Here is a 25,330-nt window from a genome sequence, read left to right on the forward strand (position 1 = left end):
GTTGCCATGGTAACAGGTTGTCAATAGAGTTTTTTACTCGTCTTGGTTACTTATACATGTGTACCGAATTTCGTAGCCCTAGGTCAAAGTAGACTATCGGGCCCCTAGGGGCCCCCCCCCAAAATGCGCCCCCCCCACAATACATATTACAATGCGTGAAGGACCTACCAAACATGAATTATTTTAATTTTGGTTCCGATCGGATGTATTTCTGCGAAGATATGAGTGAACCGTGTTTCATGGCGAGATCGCTTTTTTCCATGGGTTGCCACGGTAACACGCTTTCGCCTATCAAAAAGATTTGAATAACTTTTTGTCCCCATCTTGTCACGAAGCTCCATGGCGAATGTGGAGCCAATAGCATGAATCGCCTCAGACTAGTTCGTTCAAATGCGATGCGCCCAAATTGACAAAAACGGGCCAAAAAATGGCCGCAAACGCCAAGATGGCGGAAAGCCCGTTGCCATGACAACAGGCGTTTCAATGACTTTTTTACTTGTCTTCATGTGATAGACATGTGTACCGAATTTCGTCGTCCTACGTCAAACTAAAATTTTTTTTCCCCATTCTAGAGGCCATTTTTGGCGTTTCTAGGGGGCGCCGTCGAGGCATTTTTACATTGGCGTGCACGCGGACCCCAGAATATCGCTATTTTCGCCGGGACTGAGGTGTGTGCCAAGTTTCGCAACTTTTCACGGGGTCTAAGGGGGTCAAAATTGACTGAGTTGTGCTCAGAACGAGGAGAATAATAATAATTAAAGCCGCAAGCGGCATCCATCGGGTCCTCGCCTCATGCCGAACCCTCCACCCGAGTCCTGGTTCTCCTAATGCTACATGTGAAGGACCCGCACAGCCAGTTCATTTTAATAGAGAAATACAATTCACATATTGAGAAAAGAATGTGTAAACGCCAAGATGGCGGACAGCCCGTTACCATGGCAACATGTGTTTCATTGACTTTTTAGCTTGTCTTGGGATGATACACATGTGTGCCGAATTTCGTAGCCCGAGATGAAAGTAGACGATCGGGCCCCTAGGGGCCCCCCCAAAAAGTGTCCCCCCCACAATACATTCTATAATGTGTTAAGGACCTACCAAATATGAATAGTTACAGTTTTGGTGCACATCGTATGAATTTGTGCAAAGATATAAGCAAACCGTGTTTCATGGCGAGAAGGTTTTTTTTCCAAGATGGCGGATACCCCGTTGCCATGGTAACGGCTGCACAATGAAGTTTTTTGCTTGTCTTGGGTTGATACACATGTGTGCCGAATTTCGTAGCCCTAGCTCAAAGTAGACGATCGGGCCCCTAGGGGCCGCCCCCAAAATGTGCCCCCCCCACAATACATATTACAACGCGTTAAGGACCTGCCAAATATGAATTATTGGAATTTTGGTTCCAATCGGATGCATTTTGGCAGAGATATAAGCAAACCGTGTTTCATGGCGAGAACGCGTTTTTCCATGGGTTGCCACGGTAACACGCTTTCTCCTATCAGAAAGATTTGAATAACTTTTTGTCCCCATCTTGTCACGAAGCTCCATGGGGAATGTGGAGCCAATAGCATGAATCCCCTCAGACTAGTTCGTTCAAATACGATGCGCTTAAAGTGATAAAAAGGGCATAAACGCCAAGATGGCGGCCACCCCGTTGCCATGGTAACAGGTTCTCAATAGAGTTTTTTGCTCGTCTTGGTTACTTATACATGTGTACCGAATTTCGTAGCCCTAGCTCAAAGTAGACGATCGGGCCCCTAGGGGCCCCCCCAAAATGCGCCCCCCCCACAATATATATTACAATGCGTGAAGGACCTACCAAATATGAATTATTTTAATTTTGGTTCCGATCGGATGTATTTCTGCGAAGATATGAGTGAACCGTGTTTCATGGCGAGATCGCTTTTTTCCATGGGTTGCCACGGTAACACGCTTTCGCCTATCAAAAAGATTTGAATAACTTTTGGTCCCCATCTCGTCACGAAGCTCCATGGCGAATGTGGAGCCAATAGCATGAATCGCCTCAGACTAGTTCGTTCAAATGCGATGCGCCCAAATTGACAAAAACGGGCAAAAAAATGGCCGCAAACGCCAAGATGGCGGAAAGCCCGTTGCCATGACAACAGGCGTTTCAATGACTTTTTTACTTGTCTTGATGTGATAGACATGTGTACCGAATTTCGTCGTCCTACGTCAAACTAAAATTTTTTTTCCCCATTCTAGAGGCCATTTTTGGCGTTTCTAGGGGGCGCTGTCGAGGCATTTTTGCATTGGCGTGCATACAAACGCCAAATTATCGAAATTTTCACCGGACGTGAGGTGTGTGCCAAGTTTCGCAACTTTTCACGGGGTCTAAGGGGGTCAAAATTGAGCGAGTTGTGCTTAAAATAATAAACATTACAATAACAATAGGGCCTTGCCATACTTCGTATGGCTCGGACCCTAATAATAATAATTAAAGCCGCAAGCGGCATCCATCGGGTCCTCGCCTCATGCCGAACCCTCCACCCGAACTCGCCACAAAGCTTCCGGGTGGATGTGAAGTAAAAGGCACGAATCCAAAACTAGTTTGTTAAAAAACAATGCACATACAGTGCTAAATGGGCGTAAACGGCAAGATGGCGGACACCCCGTTGCCATGGTAACAGGTGGTCAATGCACTTTTTTACTCGCCTTGCGTTGTTACACGTGTGTCGAATTTCATAGCCATAGGTGAAAGTAGACGATCGGGCCCCTGAGGGCCCCCCCAAAAAAACTGCCCCCCCCAACAAAAAATTCTGTAATGTGTCAAGGACCTACCAAATATGAATAGTTAAAGTTTTGGTGCACATCGCATGAATTTGTGCAAAGATATAAGCAAACCGTGTTTCATGGCGAGAAGGCTTTTTTCCAAGATGGCGGACACTCCAGTGCCATGGTAACAGGTGCTTAATTGAGTTTTATGCTTGTCTCGGTCTGATACACATGTGTGCCGAATTTCGTAGCCCTAGCTCAAAGAAGACGATCGGGCCCCTAGGGGCCGCCCCCAAAATGTGCCGCCCCCACAATACATATTACAACGCGTTAAGGACCTACCAAATATGAATTATTGGAATTTTGGTTCCGATCGGATGTATTTCTGCAGAAATATAAGCAAACCGTGTTTCATGGCGAGAACGCTTTTTTCCATGGGTTGCCACGGTAACACGCTTTCTCCTATCAGAAAGATTTGAATAACTTTTGGTCCCCATCTTGTCACGAAGCTCCATGGCGAATGTGGAGCCAATAGCCTGAATCCCCTCAGACTAGTTCGTTGAAATACGATGTGCTTAAAGTGATAAAAAGGGCATAAACGCCAAGATGGCGGACACCCCGTTGCCATGGTAACAGGTTGTCAATAGAGTTTTTTGCTCGTCTTGGTTACTTATACATGTGTACCGAATTTCGTAGCCCTAGGTCAAAGTAGACTATCGGGCCCCTAGGGGCCCCCCCAAAATGCGCCCCCCCCCACAATACATATTACAATGCGTGAAGGACCTACCAAACATGAATTATTGTAATTTTGGTTCCGATCGGATGTATTTCTGCGAAGATATGAGTGAACCGTGTTTCATGGCGAGATCGCTTTTTTCCATGGGTTGCCACGGTAACACGCTTTCGCCTATCAAAAAGATTTGAATAACTTTTGGTCCCCATCTTGTCACGAAGCTCCATGGCGAATGTGGAGCCAATAGCATGATTCGCCTCAGACTAGTTCGTTCAAATGCGATGCGCCCAAATTGACAAAAACGGGCCAAAAAATGGCCGCAAACGCCAAGATGGCGGAAAGCCCGTTGCCATGACAACAGGCGTTTCAATGACTTTTTTACTTGTCTGGATGTGATAGACATGTGTACCGAATTTCGTCATCCTACGTCAAACTAAAATTTTTTTCCCCCATTCTAGAGGCCATTTTTGGCGTTTCTAGGGGGCGCCGTCGAGGCATTTTCACATTGGCGTGCACGCGGACCCCAGAATATCGCTATTTTCGCCGGGACTGAGGTGTGTGCCAAGTTTCGCAACTTTTCACGGGGCCTAAGGGGGTCAAAAATGGCCGAGTTGTGCTCAGAACGAGGAGAATAATAATAAACATTACAATAACAATAGGGCCCTGCCATACTTCGTATGGCTCGGACCCTAATAATAATAATAAACATTACAATAACAATAGGGCCCTGCCATACTTCGTATGGCGAGGACCCTAATTAAAGCCGCAAGCGGCATCCATCGGGTCCTCGCCTCATGCCGAACCCTCCACCCGAACTCACCACAAAGCTTCCGGGTAGATGTGAAGTAAAAGGCATGAATCCAAAACTAGTTTGTTAAAAAATAATGCACATTCAGAAATAAATAGGCATAAACGCCAAGATGGCGGACACCATGTTGCCATGGTAACAGGTGGTCAATGCACTTTTTTACTCGCCTTGGGTTGTTACACATGTGTGCCGAATTTCGTAGCCTAAGATGAAAGTAGACAATCGGGCCCCTGAGGGCCCCCCCAAAAAGTGCCCCCCCCACAATACATTCTATAATGTGTTAAGGACCTACCAAATATGAATAGTTAAAATTTTGGTGCACATCGCATGAATTTGTGCAAAGATATAAGCAAACCGTGTTTCATGGCGAGAAGGCTTTTTTCCAAGATGGCGGACACTCCAGTGCCATGGTAACAGGCTCTTAATTGAGTTTTATGCTTGTCTCGGGTTGATACACATGTGTGCCGAATTTCGTAGCCCTAGCTCAAAGTAGACTATCGGGCCCCTAGGGGCCCCCCCAAAATGTGCCCCCCCCACAATACATATTACAACACGTTAAGGACCTACCAAATATGAATTATTGGAATTTTGGTACCGATCGGATGTATTTCTGCAGAAATATAAGCAAACCGTGTTTCATGGCGAGAACGCTGTTTTCCATGGGTTGCCACGGTAACACGCTTTCTCCTATCAGAAAGATTTGAATAACTTTTGGTCCCCATCTTGTCACGAAGCTCCATGGCGAATGTGGAGCCAATAGCCTGAATCCCCTCAGACTAGTTCGTTGAAATACGATGCGCTTAAAGTGATAAAAAGGGCATAAACACCAAGATGGCGGACACCCCGTTGCCATGGTAACAGGTTCTCAATAGAGTTTTTTGCTCGTCTTGGTTACTTATACATGTGTACCGAATTTCGTAGCCATAGGTCAAAGTAGACTATCGGGCCCCTCGGGGCCCCCCCCAAAATGCGCCCCCCCCACAATACATATTACAATGCGTGAAGGACCTACCAAACATGAATTATCAGAATTTTGGTTCCGATCGGATGTATTTCTGCAGAAATATAAGCAAACCGTGTTTCATGGCGAGATCGCTTTTTTCCATGGGTTGCCACGGTAACACGCTTTCGCCTATCAAAAAGATTTTAATAACTTTTGGTCCCCATCTCGTCACGAAGCTCCATGGCGAATGTGGAGCCAATAGCATGAATCGCCTCAGACTAGTTCGTTCAAATGCGATGCGCCCAAATTGACAAAAACGGGCAAAAAAATGGCCGCAAACGCCAAGATGGCGGAAAGCCCGTTGCCATGACAACAGGCGTTTCAATGACTTTTTTACTTGTCTTGATGTGATAGACATGTGTACCGAATTTCGTCGTCCTACGTCAAACTAAAAAATTTTTTCCCCATTCTAGAGGCCATTTTTGGCGTTTCTAGGGGGCGCTGTCGAGGCATTTTTGCATTGGCGTGCATACAAACGCCAAATTATCGAAATTTTCACCGGACGTGAGGTGTGTGCCAAGTTTCGCAACTTTTCACGGGGTCTAAGGGGGTCAAAATTGAGTGAGTTGTGCTTAGGAGAATAATAATAATTAAAGCCGCAAGCGGCATCCATCGGGTCCTCGCCTCATGCCGAAGACACCCCGCCCCCCCCTCTCCATTGTGGACCATGTTAAGGACCTACAAAATAGAAATGCAGTTAACTTTGATGCCGATCCAATGTATTTTTATGGACATAAACAATGTCTATTCAGTGGGAAAAAAAATGTACTGGTCCACCAAATCATGACTCATGTGGATATGCTGTTCAACCAGTTTCAGAAAATAAACATCGACCCTGTCTGGATTAAAACTTTTTGTCAGAGGTTCAAAGACAACATGCTCAACATCAGGTAAATATTTATATTTATATAAACTATAATTTATTGTTTACTCAGAAAGTTATTGTTAAATAGAGCAGTCACTCATTTAAGACTGTAAAAGCCATAAGTTTATTGACTTGACATCACAGCAAATTAGTCTTATGAAGCACATCGCATTTTATTCTTTTGGTATTTAAATAAAGATTCTTTTAAGTTTTATGATAAACCTTTTCTTAATCCAGACTGTGACCTAAACAGGTCAAGTGATCGGCAGATTTAGATTATTATGGTGTTTCATGAATGTTTTTAGTGCATAAAAACCTCAATTATGTTATTATGTTGTTTGGACCAGGATGTCAGTCCCGTCTCTCTGTGAGGACAGCACTGCTGGACAGCCGGTGAAGAGACAGGATGCTGGGACCAGGAGAACAACAGAGGCTGGCTACAGAGGTCAGTCATATTTTCAGTCAAATACATGTAGTTTATATTCTTACTTTGGTCACATGATGCTAGAACAATACTGAAGATCTGGTACAGAATTATTGACACCCCTGATAAATAGAATTGCTAAGGTCTAACTTTCTTATAATTGAAAACTTTTGATGTTTGCTTCAGGTCTGTGATACCATCCTGGTGCACGCTGAGGAGCAGCTAAACACGACTGTTGAGGCATGTCCCATGTTGGACAAGGCCAAGGCAGAACTGTCCCTCTTCTACAAGAACGGTGAAGTTAAAGGTTGTGGTGCAGCAGTGCCTCTGTAGCAGTTTTTCATAAAGAACAACCTTCAGATGAGTCACAGCCTTCTCCAGATCATTATGACAACACCATAACAACTGCTGAATCTGAGAAATGCTTTTCTACTCTACTGTGAGAAACTCCATGACACAGGATCGCCTCAACGCCATGCCATGCTCTTCATGGAGAATAAGCTTGTGGGGGACATTCAGACTTTAATAGGAGGATTATTGAGAGATTTGCCTTAAATAAGGAGAGGAAAACTAAATTCTTCTACCAGTTTTATTTGATTTTTTGTTGTTCTTGGAGAAAACCAAATATGAAATCAGTTCATTCATCAGGTTCTAGTGTTCATTATTTAGTAATCAAAGAATTACTACTGAATGTAGATTGTTGCAAAAGTCATGTCAAAAGTTTGAGTGAGGTTAGATTTTTTAAGGAAAGGTATGCTGGTGTTTACTTTCTGTAGCCGCCACCAAAAGCACTTCTCATGCCTATTGTCTTATTAAGGCTTGTGACAAATATTTATGTGTAGATTTGTTTTACCACTGTTTATATTTCAAAATATATTATGAGCTAATTAATGTCTTATTTTTTTAATTTTTTTTTTACAAAAATATTTGTATTAAATAAGATGTTAAATACAATCCTGTCATTATAAAACAAAATTTTCTTTTGAGCTAAATTGAAATAATGAATTTCTGGTATTTGTCATTGTTGTCATTTTATGATATAATAAAGTATTTGTGAAATACATAACTTTTAAAGTAGAATTTTTTTTATTGCTATAATTGTTTGTCTTCAACAATAGGTAGATTTGACAAAGCCCCACCTAAAAAATAATAAATTATACACACACACACACACACACACACACACACACACACACACACACACACACACATATATATATATATATATATATATATATATATATATATATGTGTGTACATGTGGACATTTATGGGTCACTGAATACAAAATATACTGTATTTTTTCCATTTTATTTGTTTATTTATTTATTTTCATTTATTCATCCATGTCCAAGGTGTCATCACCTTAATCCCCTCCGTCTTCAAGATGACAACGAGGTGTTCTGTGTCTTGTACCACGGTGGTTTGTCTTTCACTGGCACATCCACAAGAAGTGCTTTTTCCAGCTGTCATCCTCATCTTTATGTTCCAATCCACCTTTTTCTCGTCTCAGCTTTCTCACATCCGGATAATTTTACCGTGGAGCTGCGGAGAAGTGCTTCAATGCTGCGTCACAAAATCATACAGGCTTTTGTGTATATAAAAAAGAAAAAAAAGCCTTCACTCTCCTGTTTTCCTCATATGGAAGAGAGACCTTTTGTGTTATTTATTTGTTTATTGACACAACAGGGCTGTCATTCATAAAACTAGCAGCATCCCCACAGTCATTATAAACACAAAAACTACAATTCAGCGAATAACTCCTAAATGTAGTTGATATTCAATAGAAAATTCGTTTTGTAAAACTGGCTTTGTTCAATAAAGTTTATTGAAAAAAAAAAAAAAAACCGTTCGTCAGAGCTGCTGCTGCGCTGCAAACTGCAGGTGCTCGTCGGCTCCTTTGATGTGTCCGGTCGGACATCTTGTTTTCTAGAAGCTTCCAGAAGCTTCTCCGGTCTTTCAGATCGAGCTTCTGACCTGACTGCATGTCTCGTTGAGAGCCTGTCTGAATATTGGTGGATTATTGTCACTTCATCCAGAGATTTTCGAGCTTTTCAACCGGGAGAACTTCTTATAAAGCCTTCGTGTCTTCGACTGGTAAGTTTATCATTTTTATATTGATCAATTAGATGTTTTTCACCGTGTTAGCTTACTTAGCTTAGCTTAGCTTAGCTTAAGTGGAGCTTAGCTTCGTGTAGCCTGTAGACTTAGACTTAGACAGACTTTATTCATCCACAAGGGAAATTCTGTTGTCACAGTAGCTCAGAACAGCAATAGAGGAAGAAATAGAAACAGCAATAGTAGGTAAGAGAAAAAAAAAGTAAATAATAATAATAAAACCTGTTTATCCCTCTGCATTGAAATTATAGTTCGATGTTTTTGGGTTTTTGTTTTTTTTTGTTTGTATTGTTTTGTTTTTTTTAACGTGAGCTCAAAAAATATGTCTTAACAGCGAACGGTGTTTTTATTAACTAAATGCCTCTCTTACATGGATATCTAAGCTAAGCTAATTTAGCTTAGGAGATGATTAGGCATAAGTTTTACTGCACATGAATGGAGATATTTCTGCTCCTTGCTCTAAATTTGCTGAGGCTTTTATTTAGTTTTTCTGTGAAAATGGCTTTATTTTACTGAAGATTTAGTGAGACGATGCTATAAAGTTGGGATGTTTTTAGATTAAGTTCGCTTTATTAAGTCGCTTTACACTCTGTTTTGTTAACTGATATTACTGTAGTTACAGTACTGTGTGGAGGTGTGGGGTAACAATTACAAAACCACACTTATCAAATGTCCAGAAATGATAATTGAGCAAGGCAGAAATAGTATAGAATACAGACGTATTATATAAACTGAGTAGTTGTTATTATTGATATAATTGTTTCTATTGTTGTTGGTCTTGCTGCATTGCTCCATTACTGTAGTTGATTATTTCTTCTCCTAGCTCTAAATTTGCAGAGCATTTTATTTAGTTTTTCTGTGAAAATGGCTTTATTTTACTGAAGATTTAGTGAGACGATGCTATAAAGTTGGGATGTTTTTAGATTAAGTTCGCTTTATTAAGTCGCTTTACACTCTGTTTTGTTAACTGATATTACTGTAGTTACAGTACTGTGTGGAGGTGTGGGGTAACAATTACAAAACCACACTTATCAAATGTCCAGAAATGATAATTGAGCAAGGCAGAAATAGTATAGAATACAGACGTATTATATAAACTGAGTAGTTGTTATTATTGATATAATTGTTTCTATTGTTGTTGGTCTTGCTGCATTGCTCCATTACTGTAGTTGATTATTTCTTCTCCTAGCTCTAAATTTGCAGAGCATTTTATTTAGTTTTTCTGTGAAAATGGCTTTATTTTACTGAAGATTTAGTGAGACGATGCTATAAAGTTGGGATGTTTTTAGATTAAGTTCGCTTTATTAAGTCGCTTTACACTCTGTTTTGTTAACTGATATTACTGTAGTTACAGTACTGTGTGGAGGTGTGGGGTAACAATTACAAAACCACACTTATCAAATGTCCAGAAATGATAATTGAGCAAGGCAGAAATAGTATAGAATACAGACGTATTATATAAACTGAGTAGTTGTTATTATTGATATAATTGTTTCTATTGTTGTTGGTCTTGCTGCATTGCTCCATTACTGTAGTTGATTATTTCTTCTCCTAGCTCTAAATTTGCAGAGCATTTTATTTAGTTTTTCTGTGAAAATGGCTTTATTTTACTGAAGATTTAGTGAGACGATGCTATAAAGTTGGGATGTTTTTAGATTAAGTTCGCTTTATTAAGTCGCTTTACACTCTGTTTTGTTAACTGATATTACTGTAGTTACAGTACTGTGTGGAGGTGTGGGGTAACAATTACAAAACCACACTTATCAAATGTCCAGAAATGATAATTGAGCAAGGCAGAAATAGTATAGAATACAGACGTATTATATAAACTGAGTAGTTGTTATTATTGATATAATTGTTTCTATTGTTGTTGGTCTTGCTGCATTGCTCCATTACTGTAGTTGATTATTTCTTCTCCTAGCTCTAAATTTGCAGAGCATTTTATTTAGTTTTTCTGTGAAAATGGCTTTATTTTACTGAAGATTTAGTGAGACGATGCTATAAAGTTGGGATGTTTTTAGATTAAGTTCTGAAGAATCTGAAAATAAATTTAAAAGTTAACAATTTAATTGATATATTAATTGATATAAGAATAATAATTAATATACTAAGAAATTGTATTGCAGAAAAAAGCTAAATAAGACTAAAAATGATATTAAAAAAACATTTGAGGAATATTAAATCAACTTAGAAAGAGTGGGACAAAGAAAATGACATATCCAGATATTTTGCTGGTAACAGTAGTGTTAAATATGACATGAAAGAGGCAGTCATGAGTATTAGGCTGATTCTGGATTACCAGTCGCTTTACACTCTGTTTTGTTAACTGATATTACTGTAGTTACAGTACTGTGTGGAGGTGTGGGGTAACAATTACAAAACCACACTTATCAAATGTCCAGAAATGATAACTGAGCAAGGTAGAAATAGTATAGAATACAGACGTATTATATAAACTGAGTAGTTCTGTTAATATTGATATAATTGTTGCTATTGTTGTTGGTCTTGCTGGATTGCTCCATTACTGTAGTTGATTGTTGTTTTCTTATAGATTATGAGATATTGAGAATATTATTGTACAGGTATCACTGATATACTGGGTGGTTGTTTTTGTGTTGCTGCTACTGCTGCTGCTGTTGTTGTATTTTGTTGTGCTATTTTTTTTATCACTGGGGGCAGGTTTCATTATTATCATTTCAAGTCCACCAAACCCATACAGTTGGACTCAGTACCTCATATACTACTTGCACAGAAACTATGAACTACTTTTACTGTGTACTTTTCCTGTTATTCATTTATAAAGTGTCAAACACGTAAAATGAAATACCTTTTTGGATGACGTTGAAGTGGATTAAAATTAATTTCCTTAATAGTTAGTCCGCCAAACCCATGCAGTTGGACCCAGTACCTCATATATTACTTGTACAGAAACTATGAAGTACTTACAGTACAGGTTTGGTGTACTAACTATTCAAGAAATGAATTATATCATACTTCAAAGTTAGCTGATAATGCATTTTATTTCTGTGTGTAAGGAACTTTCTGAATGCATTACAGGTAAAGTACACAAAAGTATTTCATTGTTTTTGTGCTTCATTTGTGAAATGCTTTATTTTGAAATCCAAAGTAATCGTTGGTAGATGTTGGCTTTACCATAAAGTTGAAAGTGAACGTGCAAAGTGTAGGCTGGCTTGACCAGTTGTTGTTTCTTCATCACTGTAGTTGATTCTTGTATTCTTATCGATTATGAGATAGTGAGGATATCATTGTACAGGTATCACTGATGGATGGTTGCTGCTGTTGTGTTTCTGCTACTGCTGTTTTTGTTATATTTCTTTATCACTGGGACAGGTTACATTATAAGCTTATGCTTCTCCCCACTCCTTTTGAACATTTTGTCATGTTTTATTTCTGTTTTTGTTTTTAGATTTATCATCATGTTCAAATAAACTTTTAAACCTAAATTTTCTAGTAAAATATTTTTGCCTGATAGTAGTTACACTTAAATCTGAGGGTGGAACACACAAGTTAATGGTTGGATGACTGCATGTTATCCAACACATAACTCCATAGAGGCAATAAAAATTAATTATGAATGTGTCACTCTTCCATAATTGTGTGTGATTTACCTTCTGTTTAGTCTTGTGGAATTTTATTTGGTAGAAGCAGAAATATGTTGTCTTCATTGCAATTGATGATGGCTTGCAAATGTTTGTGTTATACCAGTATCATTCTGTTTTTTTCTATATTCTTATTTTTTTGTATTTTGTCTAACCTATTTTCTCTTTTTATACAGCTTTTGTGTAAGACTGTTTGTGTGAGCGCCTGTCTCTCTGTTGGGGGTGTTTGTGTGTGTGCGAGTGAGTGTGTGTTGTGGTTTTTCTTTCTTTTTTTTTTTTTTTTTTTTTGCAGAGATGCCGAGAAAGAAGAACTTCCGGAGATGCCAGGCAGCCATGAGGAGGGCAGCCAACAGACTGACGATCGAGGCCTCTCCTCAGCCTCCCGAGGTCCACTGTGCGTGTATGTATCTCTTATTTGCACCTTATCTGCCTGTATTCATATTTCATATATTTTTATACTTTATATTCATATATTTTTTATCTTTGTATATTTTAATAGTTTTTACTGTATGGCTACCCCTGCACAACAATTGCCTGCCTAATAAAGTTCTTATCCAAGCATTTTATGTATTTTTAGTTAGTTGTTATTCTGTTATTGATCTATTTTCTCTGTATGTCTGTAGCGCACGGAACTGGGCACCGACATCAGGTGGAGAAGTGGGAGACATCGGTGTTCACCGGGCGGCAGCACAAACTGGTCCTCCCGCAGGAGTCCCACGGCAAGAAGGTAATGTTGTGTTTGAAATAGACTAACATAATAGTTACCCAAGTGAACAGTACATGTTGAAATAAATACAAAAATCTTCTCATTCAGGTGGTCTTAGCCATTGGTGACTCCCATCTTCGAAGCCTTGCAGGTATTTACATCACTATTTTGTATGTTCAATAAAGTATTCATTTGTGCTGTATTGATGTGTTTTATAAAAATGTTTTACAGATAAAAACAATTACAGTAGAAACCGTCTTTGATTTTATTTTAGATGGCATCGTGCAGGTCGACGGGGAGCGTCTGGCGTGGGGGTTCATGTCAACGCCCGGAGCTGGCGCCCGAGAGTTGAGGACAGAGGTGATTAACGCAGTAGTCCCTCTGACACCCGACTTGGTGTGCGTTTTAGCTCCGAGCAATGACTTGACTTCCAAGCACACCATCGGTCACGTGGCTGCAGACTTTGAGAGGTACCTGGCCGCCGTCTGCAGTCGCTGGCCTAAGGTAAGCACACCCTGAAATTACAGTCTTTGTGGCAGGCATGATTAGCTTCTTCCTTGTATTTTACATGTAAAAGCTGTTTTCTCTGAATACAGCTCAAACACTTATGTAAAATGCATATTTTTGTTTTTAATGTTTTGATACTGCATATGTAAGAGCAGTCTTTGAGAAGTCCGTTTTCCTAAATGACTAAAAGTGTTTTTGCAGTATGTTTAAACTCAGTAGTGTGAACAGAATTTCATCCGATAAAAGTTGACAGAAAAATGTGTAAATTGATAGCCTTCTGACTGTTCAAGAAAAGATCAGAAAACGAGAGATGTTGATGAGTTGTTTCTCTACAGGTGTGTGTGCTGGACTTTCCCCCGAGGCTGACTGTCGAGGAATCCCTGCAAGAGCTCTACCGTCAGGAGTTTCACCGCGTGGCAACCCGCATGGGTACGTTAAAATATGTACTTGTGCTGTTGCATGTTTATCAAAGAAGACATCAGACATGTGTCGTGATTGTATTTTATCTTCCGCATCGTGGTATATAGATGTATGTAATTGTGTTGTTTTGCAAGCATAAAGAGCTGTGCTATGTGTTTTTCTTTGAAAGCTGTGAAGTACTACCACCTCGTGGATTACTTCCCCCGGCAGTGCCTCAGCATGTGGAGTCGTGACGGTGTAAGTAAATCTTTTGTCTTGATGAAGTTGGATGCACTCATGCTCAAGTCAGTGGCTGGGATGGAATCCAGGACCTTCTGATCCAGAGATGACAAACTGTTTGAATAGAGCTGTGTGTATTTAGTGAGAGATGTTGTGGAGAAACTTAACATTTCATTCATGTCGTTGTACTAGGTGCACCTGAGTGATGACGTCGGGATGGTGCGCTTTGCAGAGTTGCTGTTCGACGTCGCTTACCTGGTTTGCCCTTTTTTATTTAAAACACTTTTTACCTTACAAACATTCAGCTGGATGTGATTTTGGCTGCTGACCAAGTATGTAAAAAGCTATATTGTTTATAATTATTCTGTCTTTATTTTTTATTGAAGCAACTGGAGACCGTGCCACCAGCCCCCCCAGTGTGTCGTCCGTCACCACCACCTCGCTTCACTCCCCGTGTGGTTGTGAAGGGAGAGGTGCGTGTCCGTCGGAGTCCAGGCCCCGAGGAGTGGATTGCTGTTCGTCCGGGCGGCAAGGTAATAATAATATGGCAGGAAATGTCACAGCTCTAAGGTTTTTAGTGTTGTCACAGTTCCACAGACAAAAATTATCCTTGTTTATTTTTTAATTTTCTTTTTTTTCCTTTTTTTTTCAGTCCTCTGGAGAATGCAGTGCAGTTCAGTGGGAGGTCAGTGTGATAATTGTACAGAAAGACGTTTGAAGAAAGGTTTGCTCCAATTGGAAAAGCAGTAAAAGTCACTGCTTGTGTTTCTGTTTTTGTATTTCTAGCTTGCTGGCATCCCCCTGAATCCTGTGCTGTTCAGCAGTGAGATGTTGGAGGAGATGGAGAAGGTTTCACCATCGAATCTGACATCTCCTGCTGTCTTCGCTGGTGTTTCACCACCAAAGGTAAAGTGCATAAAGACAAACGTGTTTATGGGTTGTCATAAAATGTTTTGTTCTGAAAGAGTCATTGATTAACGATAGACTTCTATAATGCTGAATGTGTTCAGTGTCCATATCAAATTCACGGTGTGCAAATCTTTGTGTTTTGGCCAGAGGCGGCGCGTGAAACACCAGTCCAAGAGGATTCGCCCGGACAAGCGAAGGGTAAGGAGATTTGGCAATGAAAATTTTTGTATTGAATCTTTTTCCTGTGACGATGTAGTAAAATAAAGTTGTTTTTTTGTTTTTTTTTTTTAATCCCCAGACCGAGATGACATCCAGCCGAGGGATGTCGTCTGACTCCAAGGCTACTGTGGAGTCGAAGAAGGTAAGAAATGTTATTTTGTGTTTAAAGGTTTTTTAAAATTATAAATATGTGTCTATGTTCATATTTCTGTATTGTATGGGGGGGAAAAAATTTCTCATGTATTTTATTTATTTCTATTTTGGGTATATGTAAAGTAAAATACACTTGTTTTGGTTTCTCTTTAGACCGACACTTCATCCAGCCGGGGGTCGTCGTCGGAGTCCGAGACCACTGTGGAGGTGAAGACGGTAAGGAATATTATTCTTAAAGACTAGCATCAAATATTTTTATTATTACACATGACAGTGTTTTGAGGCCATTGCTTGTTGATTTCCTTGCTTAGGTTGAGACATCACAGAGCCAGGGTGTGTTGTCTTCTACTGATGAAGATGAGGAAGCTACTGTGGAGGTAAGTGAGGTGAGTATGGCTAATGCTGATGTTGTTCGGGGTTCATTTCACCAGGGGCACGGTCAGTTTAGGAATCCTGGAGTTCAGTGCATGGCGATAGCGTTGGTCAGTTTAGCCAGACATATGGTGTCTAGTGTGATGAATTGGAGGACACAAGATTTAGATTTAGCTCTGTGGTTAGGAGATGACCTCTATACTGATCTAAAGGACCGTGGTATAATCCCTTCAGGAGAAAACTTTTTGATGGTCCCAGAGTTGCCGAGACAGAGAGTTTTGTACTGGCAGAACTTTAAGTTTGAGTTCCCCGATACTCTGAGTGGGGATGTCACTGTGACTGAGGGAGAGTTTATTGAGTGTGGAGCTTATGTGACTTTAGAAAACTGGCTGGAAAGGATGTTATCTCAGTACCAGACATGTCTTTTGACCTTGTGTTCAAATACATGTGCTGTCATATCTGCTGGTGGTAGGTATGCCGTGGTAGACTCTCATTCACGTGGTCCTACTGGTCTCTTGAATGTGAATGGTACCAGTGTTGTTTTGTACTTTGGTTCCATTAGGGAAGTGTTTGATCACTTCAGTCATTTGGCAGTGATGTTAGGTGGTCGTAGCAAGCCTTTTGAGATCAATGGTGTTGATGTTAGCAGGGAGTGTGATGATGATGTGCCGAGTAGCTTATTTGGTTGTGATTCTGATGATGACAATAAGTGAGGTGTAAAACATCAGGAATCAGCAGATTGGGATGAAACAGACCTTTCCAGCCCATCTGAACATGTGGCAAAGAAACGTCGTCATGTTTCAGATGAAGAGTTTGCTGTTGAGGAACAGGTTTTCTTAAGTCAGCAGGTTAGTTCAGATGTGGAGGTAGTCAGTGAAGAACATGAACAGCTTATGTTTAACCCTCTCTGTGAAAGTACTTGCCAAAGCTTGTGTACCAAATTAAAAATAGAGCATGAAAGTGTAAATAGTGCTGCGTCTAGTCGTGTTGGCGTGTTAGGCGTTCCGTGCCAAAATAGAGATATAGTTGCTGACGGTAGCTGCTACTTTAGGGCCGTTTCTCAGGCAGTGAGTGGCACACAAAAGCATCACATCAAAATCAGGAGAGCAGTTGTTAAACATTTATTAAAAAATGACTTCAAATATAAAACTATTCTAAGAGAAAGTTATTCCTCTGTGGCAGATTACATAGACAAATCAAAAATGAAATACGTTAGCACCTGGGCCACAGAATTAGAAATACAAGCGACAGCAGATTTATTGGGTATTAATGTCTTCACCTTTTTAGATGGTCGTTGGTTAAAGTATGGATGCAGTAGCAGTGTGTCAGAAAAATCCATTTATTTGGAAAACTGCCAGGGTAATCATTATGAAACTGTGGTATGTGTTAAAGAACCTGGATTAGAACGTTGTTACGAGTATTGTAAAGTAGATTGTTCAGAACCATATCACACTAGGTTGTCAGGCAAAGGTTTAATTAGTAGTGCTTCATCCAAAAGTGACACATCCACTTCCAAAAAAGATGTACAGTACGACAAAAGATTGTATACGTCTAAATATAAGAAAGTCCTGAGAAGAACCCAAATTAGGAATATAAATAAAATAAAATATGCAGTAGATGCGCGTCACCGTCAAAATGTGAAGGAGCAACACAAAGTAAAATATGCACTAGATGCGCGTCATCGGCAAAACGTAATACACCATAGCAAAACGAAGTATGCAAAAGATGCGCATTATCGACAAAACATGATGGACCAAAGCAAATTAAAATATTCAAAGGATGTGCGTCACCGAAAAAACGTGAAGGACAGAAGCAAAATAAAATATGCAAAGGATGTGTGTCACCGAAAAAATGTGAAGGACCAGAGCAAAATAAAATATGCAAAGGATGCGCGTCACCGAGAAATGGTTAAAAGAGTAGTGAAACTGAAGAGGCAAGAAATAAAAGATAAAGATGCAACACAGAATATTGAGTTCTTCACAGAGAGTTTTTAAACAAAGTTGAAGATGGTCCTGAGTATGTCTGTTGTGTCTGTTTCAGGCTGTTGTTTCCCCATCAGGTGTTGAGTTGTAGGAAGGCTGCTTATAACAAGACTGAAGTGATAGGTTCTTTAGCAGACAGGTGTATTAAAACTGACTACTTACATGAATGTAGTGAGGATTGTGTTCAGCCCTGTCAGATAATGAGTTCTAGTAGAGGACATCTTTGGATTTGTTACACTTGTCATTGTAAACTTTCACTTGGCCAAATGCCTGCTGAAAGTGTAACAAATAGGTTGGCAGTAGATCCAGTTCCCCCAGAATTAGCTTGTTTAAATAGGTTAGAACAACATTTGATTGCTTTAAATATTCCCTTCATGAAAATGCTCGCGTTGCCCAAAGGTGGCCAAAATGGAGTTCATGGACCAGTAACCTGCGTTCCATCAAACATAGTTCAAACATCTAACATGTTGCCCCGCTCAAATATGGAGGGCTCTTTATTAGCTGTAAAATTAAAACGTAAATTAACCTATAAAGGCCATTATGAGTACGAGTTTGTAGATACGATGCACATTCGGCAAGCTTTACGGGTTTTAAAGCAATCAAATAAGTTTTATAAAGACATAGATTTTAATGAGGAATGGGTGAATGAGTTGTCTAGCTTAGACCATCTTGAGGATGAAGAAAAGGAAAAGAAAGAAGTAGTTGAAAGTACAGCAGATGATGCTGATAATGAGATGCTGCATGATCGGCAGCAACATTGCATGTTTTCAGACACGTGTCTGATGCCGGTAGATATTGGTCAGGAAGTTCTAGATCAGTATTTTGACAGTATAGTTAATGTTGCACCAGCTGAGGGTAATAACCCAGTTAAGTTGTTGACGGATAAAGAAAATGAAGCAAAGTGTTTTCCAGTGTTGTTTCCTAGAGGTTGTAATATGTATCACGAAAGCCGTGCGTATGATTTAACATTGTGTCGTTACTTCAATAACCGAATTTTACATGCGGATAGAAGGTTTGCTCAGAACATTGAGTATATTTTCTTTGCTCAGTACATGTCTGAGGTAGAGCAGGTTGTTTCCAAAGTTAGCATAGCATTAAGAAAAGGAAAAGGAGGTGAGGTGAATGTGGAAAACAAGGAGTCCTTGAAGCAGTTGTTGGAGGTAGATGATGGTTTTCGGTTTCTTAAGCCTATTAGAGGGACTCCAGCCTTTTGGCAGGGAGTACAGAACGACCTGATGGCTTGTGTTCGGCAACTTGGGATTCCCACGTGGTTTTGTTCATTTTCTTCCGCGGATCTGAGATGGCAAAACCTTCTTAAAACTATTTTAAAACAGGAAGGTCGAACACAAACATTAGAAGACTTGGAGTGGACCGATAGATGCGATTTATTGCGTCGTAATCCTGTCACTGCCGCCAGAATGTTTGATTTCCGCTGGCATTGTTTTTTGAAGGAGGTCCTTATGTCTCCTTCAAATCCAATAGGAAAAATTATTGATTACTTTTATCGGGTAGAGTTTCAATGCCGCGGGAGTCCTCATGTGCACTGTCTTTTCTGGATAGAAAATGCACCTAAAATTGATACGAACACCGATGAGGAAGTGGTAGCTTTTATTGATAAGTATGTAACATGCGAGCTACCAGCACAGGATGAGACATTATTGGAGAAGGTCACATCTGTGCAGCAACATTCAAAGAAACATTCAAAAAGTTGTAAAAAAGGTGGCACTGAATGTCGCTTTAATTTCCCCAGACCAGTGTCAGGTAGGACATTTGTTGTGAATGTTAATTTAAATCCAAATCCATGCGATAAATGTAAGAAAGTAAAAGAAAAGAAAATGAGTGATTCTGATTCCGATTCTGATAAAAAACATGAAGTAAAACGGTGCACATGTGGTAATGAGTACTACTATAACCTGCTTAAGGTAGATAAGGATTTGGCATTAAAAACTCTGGAGGCAGTGAAAAAAGCGGTAAAAGAGGAGACTTTTAATAGTCTAGATGAGTTATTCCAGCATCTAAATATTAATCAGCAAATATTTGAAATTTGTTACAAACGACTAAATATGTGTAAAATCAAAATTGTATATAAGAGACATTAAAGAGGCATGGATAAATCCATACAACAAGTCTCTTTTAAAATGCTGGAATGCAAACTTAGATATTCAATATGTAACCGATGCCTATGCCGTTATAGTTTACATTATTTCTTACATTAGTAAGTCAGAAAAAGAAGTAGGACTTTTGCTAAGTAAAGCACATAAAGAAGCCACAAACGATGTGAACGTCAATGCACAAGATGCACTGAAAACAATTGGCAGTGTTTATCTAAACAGTCGTGACGTGTCTGCTCAGGAGGCAGTTTATAGATTAACCGGGATGCATTTAAAGGAGAATTCACGTAAGGTAGAGTTTATACCAACAGGGGACAAAATAGTTAAAATGAGCAAACCGATTAGTTTAATCCAAGAAAGTGGACTATCTGGAGACGACGTGTGGATGGTTAGTGTCGTAGATCGTTATAAAAGCAGGCCTAATAATAGCACTTTTAATGATATGTGCATTGCGACGTTCGTGTCTGAATATCGTGTTATGAGAGGAAATGAAAAGTCAAAGGATGCGATACAGTTGCAAAGGGGGTTAGGGTTTATTCTTAAACGAACACGAACAAAACCCGCTGTAGTTCGTTATGCGCGCTTTTCAAAAACAAAAACCCCCGAATTATATTACAAAAGTCAGTTACAGTTGTTTCTTCCGTACCGCGTAGACGACGATCTAAAAGCTGCTGACTGCGCGACGTTTGAACAGTTTTATGAAAATGGTTCCGTGATCTTTAGTGATGGATCAGAACACACAGTTAAATCTGTCGTCGATGAGAATAGGAACAAATTCGAGGTAGAAGATTCAGACGAATTAGAAGAGTTACAGAATAAACTTGAAAATGAGGAAGGCCCAGTAGATGCTTGGGCAAATCTGTGCCCTGAACAGGAAGTAGAGCGTTTAGAATGTAAAGAAGAAATTAGAGAAAAAGAACAGGCAGCGGGGGAACATGTAGAGGAAGTAGGTCAGGAACCCGTCGACAACATTCCAGATTTATCTGTTAGGAACGATCAGGCATGTCCGTTAGAAAAGAATAATAATGTAATGAGTAGGAGAGAGGGCCTGGAGTTAATTAGATCTCTGAATGAGAAGCAGCTCTCGGTCTTCTATAAAATCCGCAACTGGTGTTTAGATAAAGTAAATGGTAGAAACCCAGAACCCCTCCACGTGTTTATATCTGGAGGAGCTGGAGTCGGAAAGAGCTACCTAGTTAGAGCGATTCAGTATGAGGCTATGAGGTTATTGTCACCAACTTGTCAGAAGCCAGATAATATTTGTGTTTTATTAACGGCTCCAACAGGAATAGCTGCTTATCATTTAAATGCAGCGACTATCCACAGTACATTTGGCATTGGCAAAGACGTCAGCCTTCCTTACACACCTTTGAGTGAGGAAAAGCTGAACTCTTTGCGTGTTAAATATGCTGATTTGCAGATAAGTCATAATTGATGAAATCTCCATGGTCAATCATAATCTATTGGCTTATATCCATGGCAGATTAAGGCAAATCAAACAAACTGGTGACTATAACCCTTTCGGTAACGTCAGCATTATCGCAGTCGGAGATTTTTATCAGTTGCCCCCGGTAAAGGGAGAAAGCGTTGTATGTGCAGGATGTAAATATGAATTTGTGGTCTAGTTTATTTCAGCTCGTCGAGTTAACAACAATCGTTCGGCAAAAAGATGAAGAGTTTGCGCAATTATTAAATAGGATGCGGACGCATAAAAAAGGTACACCGATGTTAGCGCGTGATGTAAACGTCTTAAAACAGTGTGAAACAGGTGAAGAGAGCACAGCCTTATACATTTTTGCTACAAATTCCCAGGTAGATGAATATAATGAGAAGCAGTTAAGAAGCATATGTCCTGACTACATAATTATATGTGCTCAGGACTTTGGTTACAATAAAAAAACAGGTAAATTAGAGTTAAAGTCAGATTATCATGTTAGAGCTAAGAAAACTAGTTTACCAAAAGAGCTGTATTTAGGTAAAAATGCTCGAGTCATGTTGTCTCAGAACATCGATGTAAATGACGGTTTAGTAAATGGTGTATGTGGCACAGTGATTCACATTGAACAGCCTGGTAAAAATGAGTTTCCTCTCAGAGCTTATGTTAAATTTGATGATGACAAGATAGGTAAAAATAAGAGGAAAGAAACCGTTTACCCATCAGCAGAGTTAGTAGGTTCAGTACCAATTGAACCTCAGGAAGAGAGAGCCAATAAAAAAGGCATGAGACGACAGTTTCCATTAAAGTTAGCCTGGGCCTGTACTGTACACAAAGTACAGGGCCTTACAGTAGATAGTGCTGTCGTCTCTTTAGCTAAGATCTTTGCACCAGGACAGGCATATGTGCCATTAAGTAGAGTTAGAAGCTTGTCTGGTTTGATTATTCAGAAGTTTAAAGAAAAAGTTGTTTATTGTAATGACAGCATTAAAGAGGCCATCAATAATATGCCACCATTTATAACTGAAAGCCACACAGTAGAAAAGGATGGTTTTAGAGTATTTTTAATGAATGTGCAGAGTTTAAATCGCCACGTCTCAGATTTGGCCCACTGTACACAGCATTTGCAGCCTAACTGTATTGCTGTGACAGAGACATGGATACCTGCTGATGTTAGCTTAGATTCTGTAGAAATCACTGGATATAGATTTAGTAATGCTCCACGTAGTTTAGCCTACTCTAGCAATAATCCAGTGTTAACTTCACTTAAAGGCCAACAGCATGGTGGTGTTGGTATGTACTGTGACAGTAATGTAGGGTTTGAAAGTGTCACAGTAGCAGGTTTAAATGTAGAGTGTTTAGCCGTAAAATGTGCCACATACAACATCTTAATAGCTGTCATTTACAGGCCACCATCATATCCTGTTTCTTTCTTTTTCAGACATTTTGAAGCATTGCTAAATGTATTAGAGTCACATAGTGGAACAATAGTTGTTTTTGGTGATTTCAATGAGGACATTTTGAAGTCCTCAACAATTTGTCAGAAAATGAAAGACAGAGGATATGAACAACATGTGTCGACAGCCACAACAGAGAAAGGCACCTTAATTGACCATGTTTATGTTAAAAATAGTAATTATGAAGTAGAAGCGTTAGTGGTGCCTACATATTTTAGTGATCATGAGGGCATCATATGTTCCTTTAAGTAAGGCAGCCCACATGCTTTTAACTTAAGAAATGTTTTCTCAACTGTCAATATATTTAACATGTAGTTGCTGTGCTGCTCTTCACCTGAGTTCCCTGTTTGAAATCATTTGCGCGTAATAAGTTAATTTAGTCCTCTCTTGGTATCCATTACATTGTGTACAACTGTTAGTCCATGTTCCAAGGTATTCTGTGCTCCCTGTCTAGGAAGTAGTGAAAGTGTTAAAATAGTTAGATTTGTTGGTGGTTGAATAGAAAATAAATGGCTTTTAAGTTGTTAGTGTAGTGTAGTGACCCAAGTTGCAAAGTTGTCGATACAGGCTTTGTTGCGCTGTGTGGTTAGGTTGTTAGATGATGTTAGGATCGTGCCTCTTTTTCTATAGGTTTTATTAAATTGGATAATTGTAGTTGTATGTAACTGTTGTGTTTAAGTGTAATTACAGAGATAATTAAGTGAACAGGTAACTGCAGCCAAGGTAGGTACACAAGTAAATGTAAGTATTCATTATCCTATACAATTACTTTTTTCACACAATCAGACTCGTGACACACTTCAGTAAGACTTGGTTTTAAAAAAAATATTCTTGAGTGTTTTTATATCTGGTTTATATTAGCAGTTTATCTTTAGTTAACAGAAGCCAATGATGAACAAAGTTACACTGAGCTCTGTTGGTGGTCCTGATCCTCATTAGGCCTGTGAAGAGCATGAAAAAAGCTGTAACCTGAGGCTTCATATTTTATAGTTGCACTGTGTATTTACGGTTATTACAGAGGCACAGTCGCTGTATCCTTGTTAGACCTTGACCAGTCTGTAGCATTAGTATTGCTTGTGTTATAATAATCCAAAACTGTATTTTATAGTGTTACTATATTGAGTAGAGAAGTGATAGTGTGAGATAGTGTGAGAGAGAGTGTGTGTGTGTGTGAAAGAGAGTGTGTGTGTGTGTGTGTGTGAGAGAGAGTGTGGGGCGCATATATATATATATATATATATATATATATATATATATATATATATATATATATATATATATATTTTCATATGCATATGCATGCACTCAAACCTTTTTTGTCATTTTCCTAGGAGACGGACTATGGCTGATGAAGCAGTTGGCAACAAGTTGCCCAATATGGATTGGAAGGCAGTCTTTTGTATTATTTGTCCTAATTTTTTTCCTTTTCCTTTTTTTGTCCTATTACATATTCTGTATATAGTGATAAAAATTAACTGCAGAATTATAGCAACAAGAGGATCACCTAAGAGTTTTGATAATAGTCTATAAGCTATATAACATTATTAGTGACAACTTGAGTTCTTATTTGTTGCAATATAAATAAATTCCTTTGAAGTTACACAGCATGTTTGTGGAGTGTTTGTGTGTCATGGTGCAAAAAGAATGAAAATGAGAAGGGAAAATGAGTAGAATAGATAAATCTTGTCTATACAGAGTAAACCGGTTTACTATTTATTTACTAGTGAATTATTATAATTATTATATTATAATTAATTCATAAATAATTATTCATTCATAATTATAATTATGAATATAGTGAAAATAGATTGTAATAAACCAGTTTGTTGCAATTGACTTTTTAAGAAAAGTTTGAAGCAAAGTGCTGTACTTTAAAATATTTAATAATGGATGGTACACAGTAGATTTCTAAGCCACTGCACTGAATTGTAAAAACTTTATAAACAGCATTCTATGTGTGATCATAGTGATTGTCGAGTGTAAAAGAATAGAGGAAAGTGAGTGCTCTGAACCCAAGGAAGAGTGTAGTTTGTTTACAAAATGCACTAATGCTGAGTGGCTTGTTAAAACTAAATGGTAAAGATTCAGAACACATCATTACAAGGTCATAAATTTGCTAACATGGTTTGCTAAGTTATAGAATTGTAATTGTAGCTAGTAAGCGTTCTCGATAACGTAGCATTTTGGGAGGCATCGTGTCCAAGCACTGTGGCACCCACCCACCATGTCATACAGCTGTTAAGGTTATCTTTGCATAGTGTAATGTGTGAGGATTTAACAGATATGAATGCTGTTAAATTTGGTGCAGATCGCATGTGTTTTTGCTGCGATATGAATAAACCGTGTTAGACACGTGTGCCAAATTTTGTTGTCCTTTGATAAAGTTGACGTTCGGGACCCTCGCAACACCCCCTAAGAAGTGCCCCCCCCCCCCCACAAAACATGTTTCAGTGTGTGAAGGATGTAATCAATATGAATGGTATCAATTTTGGTGCAGATCGCATGTATTTCTGCAGAGATATAAGCAAACCGTGTTTCA

General features: G+C 39.2%; 1 long non-coding RNA gene across 1 annotated transcript in view; it reads left to right on the plus strand.

Annotated features, from left to right (window-relative positions):
- Positions 1-7,068, plus strand: part of LOC306754856 — a 40,026-nt gene extending 32,958 nt beyond the window's left edge. Inside the window, exons 3-4 of the long non-coding RNA XR_013771277.1 lie at positions 6,487-6,584; positions 6,750-7,068. This is a non-coding gene — a long non-coding RNA (uncharacterized lncRNA). The remainder of the gene's footprint in view (positions 1-6,486; positions 6,585-6,749) is intronic.
- The last annotated feature ends 18,262 nt before the right edge of the window (positions 7,069-25,330 follow it).

The sequence above is a fragment of the Telmatherina bonti genome, assembly GCF_933228915.1.
Source record: "Telmatherina bonti genome assembly, chromosome: 4".
NCBI classification, from domain to species: domain Eukaryota; kingdom Metazoa; phylum Chordata; class Actinopteri; order Atheriniformes; family Telmatherinidae; genus Telmatherina; species Telmatherina bonti.